Raw genomic sequence first — 10,027 nt, 5'->3', positions numbered from 1 at the left:
CTCCAAATGCCGCACGTGAAACTACTGTCTTCCGACCTTTTACTATCATGTCAATTGATTTTGAGTAATATGCGCGAGGGAGAGAGAGCAAGACAGCGCTCGTGTTGTTTGAAGACGTGAGAGTGTGCACGCGCGGCCGGGGCGCTCTCTCTGCTCGTTTGCGCCCTGTCAAGCGCAGCAGTCATTCCATTCTTCATCACTCACCGATCAAACAAAGGCTTTGGTGGCCGCCAAAAAGCAGACGATCTGACTAAATACAAATTTTAATCTTTTAGAAGATTAAATACAACCCGAAACTGAAAAACCGACGCGGCCTCTATTTGTATATATATATATATATATATAATAAATAATAATAGAAATGTTAAGTTTACAAATTTTAAAACTTAAAAATTACTAAAATTTCGGCCAGGTTAAAGGGTTCAGTATTCGCCATCCTGGATGAGGCAGAGAGTTCAAAGAGCTCGGGATTGGCCATCTTGGGCCAGGCAGAGAGTTCAAAGAGTTCGAAATCAGCCATCTTGGGTAGGGCAGAGAGGCTAGAGAACTCAGGAACGGTCATATTGGCTAAGACCGAGAGTCGATGGAGCTTGGGAACGGTCATGTTGGCTGACCTATAGGGCACAGGAAACTCAAAGGCGACCATATCAGCTTTGACAGGACTCTCAGGAAATACAGATTACATGCCTTATGTTCAGGACAGGAAATTCAGGGAACTCAGTTTCAGCCAACCTGGTCGGAACAGGAAGCTCAGGGAACTCGGGTTTGGACCCTTTAGCCATCTCGTATACGGACTCGGACGATTCAGCCATCTCGTATACGGACTCGGACGATTCAGCCATCTCGTGAACGGACTCGGACGATTCAGCCATCTCGTGAACGGACTCGGACGATTCAGCCATCTCGTGAACGGACTCGGACGATTCAGCCATCTCGTGAACGGACTCGGACGATTCAGCCATCTCGTGAACGGACTCGGACGATTCAGCCATCTCGTGAACGGACTCGGACGATTCAGCCATCTCGTGAACGGACTCGGACGATTCAGCCATCTCGTGAACGGACTCGGACGATTCAGCCATCTCGTGAACGGACTCGGACGATTCAGCCATCTCGTGAACGGACTCGGACGCTTCAGCCATCTCGTGAACGGACTCGGACGATTCAGCCATCTCGTGAACGGACTCGGACGATTCAGCCATCTCGTGAACAAACTCGGACGATTCAGCCATCTCGTGAAACAAACTCGGACGATTCAGCCATCTCATGAACAGACTCAGATGTGGTGACGGCTATCTTGGGAACTGGATTGAGCATGGCGGCGGCCATCTTAGGAACTGGATCAAGCATGGCGACGGTCATCTTGGGTACTGGTTCGGGCCAAAGCTCATGCAGGCTTGGCTCTACAGCCTGCATAGCTTGGTGCTCACTACTCCTCCCCAAAAAAATATTAAGGTGAGATCTCCTCCTTGATCTCATTTCTAAGGAAGGGAAATCAGCTCCCACGCCGTCGAAAACCCTACTCATCCCGGTCGACAATGCTTGAATCGAAGCACAGCATGGGTGCCGGGTCTCCCATATAGCAGTTCCCCACAATGCCGCTCGACCAGTGAGCAATACAAACGCCACTCTTGAGTTCTCCTTCTCAAACATGCTGGGTTGCCTGGACAGATACATATCACACTGATTAATAAATAATGTGTCGCCAGTGCCCGTGCCGCGCGCCTCATCTCGGCATCTCTCTCCCGATGCTGTTCTCTGCGAGAGGAGTCGAGACTGATAAAGAGAGCCGCGGTACTTGCTGAATCCATGTTTGGTCGGATCATTCTGTCACGTACGATGAGGATGCAAATGCAAGTAACAAATGTAGATTTATTTACACCAATAAACAGAAATCCAGGATAACAGGTAACAAAGACCTGACGCAGAGACAGGTGACAATGATCTGACAGTTAACAAAACAAGAGACAATGCTTATATAGACAGATCTAAATAAATAACAGGTGTGCCGGTGCTGATGAGGTAGTAATCAGTTGATCAGTCCAGGTGATGACAATCAGCACAAAAACATACACACACAAACGGACCACGGTTAGCCAACCATGACAATAGTGGAACAGAGCCAGTGGTTGTTCTGTAGGCAAACATCAGTACCTTGTATTTGATATGAGCGTTGATGGGCAACCAGTGCAAATTTATGAGGAGAGGTGTGATGTGCACTCTCTTCGCTTCGTTAACCCTCTGAGGTCTAAGGGCCTTTTTTCACTTTTTCCTTCGATTTTACATATCTTATTAAATTCACCTTTTAAAGGCAATTACATAAAATAATCCCATATGTTTTATATCAAAATGTGCAGAGATAACCCAGCTTACTGGTGAGTTCACCACTTGTCCTAGAGCATTGTGTAAAGAGAGAGAGAGAGAGAGAGAGAGAGAGAGAGAGAGAGAGAGAGAGAGAGAGAGAGAGAGAGAGAGAGAGAGAGAGAATTTGGCTCTAAAAGGTGAAAAATATAAGTGTGATTTTTGAAATTTTTCAAATCTCTTGTGGAAACATACCATTACTCATGTGGACGAATTATTTTGGTCTTTGAAATGGGTTTCCCAAAGTCTTGGGGTCACAAAAGTAGCGTAATATATGAATAAAATAGTAGATAATGAATAATAATAGTCTAAAGTGACATTTTTGAAAAATCGTTTTTTAGTACAAGTTTTGTCTGTGACACTACCTTCACCAAATGTTATAGGGTCTGAGATAAAATAGGACTAAAATAACTTCCTACTTCATAAGCTTTATGGGATGTGTGCAAATGAAAAAGTAGCATTACAACAGGTCTTTCTTTCAAGCAAAACTTTTACTTTGTGAAAAAACTCACTATTAACAATATTAACAAAATGTACACATTTTCATGTTTTCTTGTCTACATTACATGTCAACTTTTCAAAACTTTTTTTCAAACCAAAGATGAACTATATATTAGAAATAACACAGAAACCCACCACTATCCATGTCAGCTAGTATTTTTCTCACTGTGAGGAGATGGGATGGTACTTAGGGATTTCAACCGCATCTATTGGTTGGTTTCACACAAAATGCAGACAGGCAAGCTAGCCCACCAATCACGCAAGGTGAACGACCATCTTGTCTTCCCTCTTGCTCTCTGTGTGAGTCACGTATGATCTTGCGAGAATAAGGACGTTGAAGCTGACAATCTATCCATTACGGCAAAATCAGAACCATTTATGTGTGCTGCACAATCGCTGAGATATTATTAGAAACATTTAGTAAACATCGAGTTGACGCGCCCGCACGTCATCCGACCTCAGGGGGTTAAATACCACACTTGTAGCAGCATTCTGGATCAGTTGTAGAGGTTTGACAGTGATGCTGGAAGTCCTGCCAAGAGAGCATTACAATAGTCCAGTCTGGATAGAACAAAAGCTTGGACAAGAAGTTGTGTAGAATGCTCTGATAGGAAGGGCCTGATCCTCCTACTGTTGTAAAAGGCAAATCTGCAGGACCGGGCAGTTCTAGCAATCTGGTCTGTGAAGTTTAACTGATCATCAATCACAACTCCAAGGTTTCTGGCTGTCTTTGATGGAGTTATGATTGATGAATCTAGCTGAATGGAGAAGTTGTGAGGAAGTGTTGGATTGGCTGAGACCAAAAGCAGTTATGTCTTCGCAAGATTGAGTTGAAGGTGATAGTCATTCATCCAGCAAGACATGTCTGTCAGGTAGGCGGAGATGTGAGCAGCTACCTTCGGATCATCTGGCTGGAATAAGAGGTAGAGTTGTGAGTTATCAGCTTATCAGTGATAGGAAAAACTATGTTTCTTTCTGAATGTAGATGGAGAAGAGAAGTGGTCTGACCACTGAGCCCTGAGTCACCCCATTAGCTAGATGTTACAACTTAGACACCTTACCCCTCCACAACACCCTGAGAGGTAAGACTTGAACCATTGGAGTTTGGTTCCTGAGATATCATTCCTTATGAGGGTTAACATGTGGATCCGGTGGTTAACTGTGTCAAAAGCAGCAGACAGATCAAGCTAAATTGAGTACTGAGGAATTGGAAGCTGTTCTTGCCTCTTACCAGTCTCAGAGCTTTACTATAACTCCAACTCATTTGTTGGTTTGTCTGTTTGAACATTGTGTGTTTTTAGACGTATTTGAGTACTGCATTGTAAGCTTGACAACATGCTAACATCAAACTCTATTGGAAGCTCTTATTGTGCGGTTCAAGAGTAGCACTATTTGAAGTTGTGGCCTAAGAAGAGCGTTCCAAATCTAATTACATTTCAATTGCAATGCTGCCTTAGGGCCAGTTCACACAGAATGTGATTTTGCTGTTTAAAATGTGAGATGCAGGTCAGTGGAACGAAAAAAAAAAAGCGCAAGGTAGAGATGCGTTTTTAAAAGAACTTCTTTTAATTTGAGTGCCACGTTTTTACAATACCCTGTCATGCACGAGACACTGCAAACGACGTGAGATGTGAACACAACATTTAAAGATGTTCATCTAGCGCGTTTATATAAAAAAAAAACAATTGAAATTATAGCGCAGTGGAATGGAAAATGTTCTGTGTGAACGGCCCCTTAGAAGTAAGCTGCCTATGTAGGGTGCAGACAGCAAGGCAGCTCACTGGGTTTTGTAATAGACTTATGGTTAGTCAAAATATTTTCCTTATCAAGCAATAAATAACCACCTATCAACCATCCAGAATACCCAAGCAACAGCTTAAAATCCAGAAATCACCTTTAATGCCAGCCAATATGATGGTTAACCTCACATTTTCTTCCAATCCCACCCAATTCCCAATATTGCTGTCCCTTTATGAATCAAATAATACAAATACAAACACAGTGTTTATGAATAAATGGAACTGCCAGCCGTATTTAAAAAGCAGAGCTTATAAGCGTCAGCGTCATCTCACTGATTTATCACAACTTTAACAGGATGTAGTTTATTAGACAGCCTGCTAAAAACTTGATTAAAGAGAGACTCTTACAACCTTTCTCAAGTTGACTACTGCAAAAGCTGCTCCCTGGCAGAGCGCTGCGATCTCCGCTTCCCTGAGACTCAAGCACCACCGGCCAGCTGTTCACACGCCTGCCAAGAATTCTGTTCTTCTCAACATCTGTCTGGTGAATTAAGTAGCACCATGATAGCTGAAGACAATGTTTGTTATCTGTGTTATCCAAGGACGAGCAGCTGGCCACGGTAAAGCCCAATATCTTAAAGCATAGATATAATCATTGATGTTGGGCTGCTGACAAAGTCTATCAGCAACTCTGGTCAATCTATACCAGCTGTCGTTGTAGTATAATGCTAATGAAAATTGTCAGTATACTATTGTTGAAGGAGAATTGAGTTCTGTTAGTGTGTACATATTGCATACAGACCGTTCTCTTACATATGCTACAACAAAATCGAACCCCTTTTATCAAAATGTGAAAAATAGATTTAAAGGGCAAAGTAATTTATTCACATTGTATTTGATTTGGTTTTGGTTTTAAAACATAATTAACACAGATGAAAAAAATACAATAAACTAACTTTAACTTCTAGCAATGCCCCATTTCACCGTAAATTATATATAGAAATTATACCGATAATCGTTTTTACCGCTATTTCTCCTGATATTAAAGCATTTTTCCATAATCAGGTATCGGTTTTTGCTTTTTTTTTTGTGACAGTGCAGTTATTTTATTTAATTGTATTACTATTATTTCAGACTCTATTTAGTGATGTAGAAGTGTGTTTTGTTTTGTATTCAAGGAGGGAGTAAAATGTTCCGTTCAGTGTTGTACTTATAATCATTACAAACCAAAATAAATAACAATAAATAAATTTCAGTTCTGTAGGTTGGTTATCAGGCACATAAAAATGCAAATAATAGGTATTGGTAAAAAAACTATATCGATCGATCTCTATGAAGCATTTTTATTTTTATTTTGGTTTATTATGGGATTGTTCTTCACTTTTTTTGCCTTCTTTTTAGCAAGATCTGGCAACATGAATGAGTCAAGGATTGTAACTTTTCCCTGTATTTTCTTGAGCCGTACATACAGAAGAGAGACACAGCTCTAATGTGCATTTACTACCATCATTAATAGTTATTCAGTTTAATTTCATTCCCACCGTGTAGAATCTTTGTAATGGTGGTTTCCGGTACCTGAATTTATTTAGTTTATTGGGTTGTCACTCCTGTAGATGACTGAACTGTGCATATACAGAACAAAATTACACATTAAAAGATGTATTAACAACCAAAATTAATTGCAGTGTTTGTATTCACCCTTTACAATAAAACAATTCTTGTCTTTATCGTCCTTTAATTGTCACAGTCTACAGACTTCAACATGGACTGTGTATAATAACCAACTCTAAAAGTAATTAAGTAGGATTGGTACGATCCTGCCTTGTTTTGACATTGCACTGACATCTATGTTAATCACACTTCAGCCACTTTTATCTCATTTGTGACTTCAAATATATACTGACTGGTTAAATTATTTTCTAACATGGAAACAAAGAAAGACTTATGAAGATAAATACTGCAATGATATTTGTGCAAACATTTGCAGCTCATTTTCAGATACCTGTAAAATTAATGAAAATTAATGATGTTGTTTATCATTGTCTCGCCAGTCAGCCCATCTTTCTTTTTTTCACACCACAGGTGCGTCTCAGCATAGAGAAAATGTCACGCTCCAGATGTAGTGAAAAATATACTACACCGATGGAGCAGGACAATCTTTCTGCACGAAGATAATAAAACAGTCTATAACCCAAATAAATTATGAAAAATGAAGCCCATTTTAATTGGAAAAAGGAACTGAACGTTTGCTTTAATTCAACTTTGAATAAAAAACAGCTTTGGTCCTGGAACATTTTTGTAAAAAAAAAAAAAAAAAAAAACCTGTATAGTTAATATCAGATGGGCAGGAACATTACCAAGCCGACATGTTCATTTAAGCAAAAAATGTAGCTCTTTAACGACTCACTGCGTATGACAATTAAGTTGTGAAGAAAAATGAGATGGATATGCATGTTTGATTTGCAAAGCATTTTATAAATACTCGAAATCAAGAGCAATGAGAACAACTATATGCTGCTGTGAAAAACCGTCTCTGGTTTAGAGCTTCAAGTCACATAGACAAAAGTGTAGAGCAACTGACAGGCCAAAGATGATGGACTCTGACCACAATCTCGCCTTCTTACCTTGTCAAAACGGAACTGATGACAAGGTCAATACCCATGTCAAGCCTCATCTAGCTCACTCTGACATTGAAGAGCCTTTCTACCTGATTTTTTGCAATTTGGCTTCAGTTTCCCAATTCCCAACCCATTTAGTGACCGAGGCATGGTCGAACCCACATGCTCAGGCATTCTGGGAAAGATTTTCCTGGAGATCCTGGAATCTGAATTTGATGGAAAATGGTGATCTAATGATCTATCTGTTACACAGTCAAAAGGATGTGGACTTTCCCATGATGAACACATGATTTAAAAACCAGGGACGTTGGTCCTTCAGTTTTCTAGGTGTTGGAACATGGTTGCAGAATGCCATTGCTTGGTACTGCAATTAAACTATATTGACTAGAATTAATCAATAAACATTTTAATTAATTGGGCGGAAACCTCGTACTATTCAGGAAATGGACAAAACCCTGAACTTGTTAAATAATTAAACACCACATTGTCAAAGTTGATATTGTGGTTGTATATATGGTCAGGCATGTGCCATTATATTAAAGGGACACTATGCAGGATTTCCGTTTTTGTCAAACAGCGACCCCTAGAGTCGCTGTAGAGTACTTGCATTTAACGTTACTGTCTTAAATACCACTCACGAAGAGCATCTCTGCAGGCACATCCTCTGCACTTTATAATAATAAAGTAGCCTACCGCGTTAGGCTTACCTGAGCCTTAAATCCCAGATGGCATCAATAAAGTTACATTTATTTCGCATTATTTCGTAACAATGTCCGTTATTATGATGTTGTTAGACATGATTATTGCAATTTATCATAATAGTTAGCAAATTGCGCTCATTTACACTATTTACAAAGTGTAGGCTTATTTATGTCCTGCTAATTATGTGAGATATGGACAACTGTTCTCATGATAATCGCAGGAATCAACTTTAACAGTGAAAGCCTGACCGAGTGGGACTCTTGTCCGGTTCCTCGCGCTGTCAGATTATCGTTACCTTTTTCTAGACTCTTCCGACCGTGCTTTCTTCGGTTTTTTTTCGGCGAGATGGCCACCATTCAACCCGAAAAAAGTCATATAACCATTCCAATAACTCTGAAGCTGTTCAGTTAAGCTAAAAACATTATACCACTGAGAATTTACAAGGTTTTGACCAGTGAATTTCGTGTTTTGTCCGTCATTAGAGCGGTCACATCTTAGGCAGTAAGTGCATTGCGTTACGTTTGCAGGTTATGAAGTTTAATGTAGCAATGTGGACACTCATTTGGTCAAAATCCCATGTTTTCAAAGATGAAGTGCTTCACACAGGCTATTTAAGTCAGTACTGGCTATGAATCGACGACAAATGGTAGACTAAAGGGCCTTTCTCACTGAGCGTGATTAAGCGATGCGAATATACGACACAACAACGTTCTTGAATCTTGCTGTTATCTCCATCTTGTGACTGATGGGTTCTTGGGGCTTCCATGCCCTCTGAAACAACCTCATATACGTCTTCCCCTGTTAGCCAGAGTCCCCCTGCAGAGTTGAGGCGAGCCCCTCCAGGGACTTGCAGGCATAGTTTTGAGATCTAGGTCACCGCTGAAGCCCTTGAGACCCCACTGAGTACGAAACCCCGGCCTGGCCCTCACATGAATCAGCTCGAGCCAAGACTTTTCTTGCCAAAACCAATCCGTCCGGGTATCTGTCTCCTCGCTGTCTCTCATTTACTTCCCTCCAGGATTCAAAGCTGTGGGTCTCAGAGGCAGAGACCTCCTTCTTTTGACCAAGTCACTAATACTGCTTTGTTTCAAAACCGCTGTGAGATATAGTGAGGGTATTTTCTCTGAAGTGAGCAGCTTTAGTGTGGCTGTCTGTCTCTCTCATGTGTCAGGTCTCCTGCTGATTAATCACCGGCCCAGCGAGACTCAGTTTAGCCACACACGTCCATTATTTGGTAAGAGCGGTTGTTCTAACTCTGTGGTGATTCATTTCCTCACATGGTGGCACATATGCTCTGTTCCAAAACCTGGTGGGCAAAAGTATACAGCATTATAAAGGCGCCATAGGCATGCCCTGTTGCAAAGCCGGACTACAGCAAAACAAGGTTCTCAACGTAATGACATTGAGTGTGCCATACGATTTGAATTGACACAAAGTAAGTGAATTATAATCCTGCATTAATTAACTTTTCTTCCCCTTTATCTTTTCAATAGGTGTTTTTGTCCAGGTGTTTGATAAAGGTACAATAGAGCTGCAAGGTTAAAGAACACTAAGTGAAAAACAGGTACGGGTTTCAATCAATACTCATTCATAAGCTTGTCTAAAACTCACTTTGTATGCCTTCAATAGCTTTCTATTACATTTACTGAAGATGTTTTACTTTACTTATTCACAAAACCAAAGAAGCAAGAACACACTCAAAAAACACTGTTAAAAAAACAAATTGGGTTGTTTATTTAACCCAGCATGATGGGTTGATTCATTTTTACTATAGTAGCTTTTTTTTACTTCATACATTAATTAATGTTTACAGATTAACTTAAATCTAAACTTTTAAAAATACTCCACACAACCACTGGTTTGCATGATAATTCATTTATTTTTGATCATATTTTACAGTATAGCATATTTTATATAGTTTTGAATACATATTGCATAGATTTAAGCTTGTTTAACAAATATTAGAAGTACACATTTAAACATATAGAAGTAATTAAAGTGTACACAAACTACCCAAACAATGGGTTGTTATGTTTCCCAAACACTGAGAAAATAACCCCCAAACAAAGTGACCCAAAAGGCTCAACCCAGGATTTGGGTAGACCC

The sequence above is a fragment of the Siphateles boraxobius genome, unplaced genomic scaffold (assembly GCF_051911475.1).
Source record: "Siphateles boraxobius isolate OS27281-9 unplaced genomic scaffold, OSU_SipBor_1 53, whole genome shotgun sequence".
NCBI lineage: Eukaryota > Metazoa > Chordata > Actinopteri > Cypriniformes > Leuciscidae > Siphateles > Siphateles boraxobius.
The sequence above is the reverse complement of the archived record's forward strand: the minus strand, read 5'-3'. Positions refer to the sequence as shown.